This window comes from Aplysia californica, unplaced genomic scaffold (assembly GCF_000002075.1).
Source record: "Aplysia californica isolate F4 #8 unplaced genomic scaffold, AplCal3.0 scaffold00809, whole genome shotgun sequence".
Classification (NCBI taxonomy): Eukaryota; Metazoa; Mollusca; class Gastropoda; order Aplysiida; family Aplysiidae; genus Aplysia; species Aplysia californica.
This window is the reverse complement of record NW_004798079.1, coordinates 121,479-122,743: the sequence shown is the minus strand read 5'-3', so window position 1 is coordinate 122,743 and position 1,265 is coordinate 121,479.

Sequence of the window (1,265 nt, the reverse complement as noted above, 5' to 3'; positions counted from 1 at the left end):
AGAGAGAGAGAGAGATACATACATAGATAGAGATAGATAGATAGAGAGAGAGAGAGAGAGAGAGAGAGATACATACATAGATAGAGAGATAGATAGATAGATAGATAGAGAGAGAGAGAGAGAGAGAGACAGAGAGAGAGAGACAGAGAGAGAGAGAGAGAGAGAGAGAGAGACAGAGGCAGAGACAGAGAGAGAGGGGGGGAAGGGGTGTGAAGGAGTTGAGACAACTAGTTAACTAAAACGGAAGGTGTATACATACATCAGTAACTAACTAACGAAGAGCGGATATTTATGGGCAACAGCTTCTGCTTTGTTTACAGTCTAACTCAAAATGCGGAAGTCATGAAGCTTGAGGGGGCTGTTTGAACAGAACAATACACAAAAAACAACAAAAACAAACAAACAAATAAATAAACAAACAAACCGTGTAGCAAACTGTACTCTCCTCTCTCCTCTCGCCACGACCATCAGTACTCCGCTCCTCAAACTACGTTGAAAGTAAATTGCACCAAGCAAGCACTAAACCTGCAGGCATCCCGAACATAGCCTGAAGGAAACACGTAAAATCCCAATACACAAGAGTTCTGTGAAAAGCGAAATAATCCACGGACAAAAATAATTATATTTAGGTCAACACCAAGAAAAGGTTGAGTCAAAAACTTGTGTTTGGTTGAGTCAATCAACATCATCTTGTTTGGCTCTTATCAACATCGCTACCTTCACGTCAAAGTAGATTCGCATTTGTGAATTTTCATTCTTGGCGATGAACTAATGAACTAACACACCTGAAAACATCTAATCAATAGGCAATGATCAGTGTGTTTTCAACCAGAAAGGTAGGCGACAGCGACAGCATAGAGAAACTGGGTCACACTGACCTTATTTATTTATGCTCCGACAACTGGAGCGGGAATTACGCATAGGTTGTTATTAGAGGTGGGCAAAATCCGGATAAACTATCCAGATAACCGGATAATTATCAGTGAAACATTATCCGAATTCAGACTCTTTACTCCCTTTCCTGACCCGTTTACGGAAGTGGGTGCACCCATTTGTTGAAGTAATGCTAACACGTTTGTCGAAGTGGTTCTAACCCATTTGCAGAAGCGGTTCATAAAACAATGTCATAAATTATTATTACATGTATTTGCCGAAGAGGTGCTCTAACGTATTATCCCGATTTTGCTAATGCGACTCATTGCCCAGCTCTACTTGTTATGACGGGAGCCTGTCATTTTTTAATGTGTCGTTTCAAAGCCCCTTTT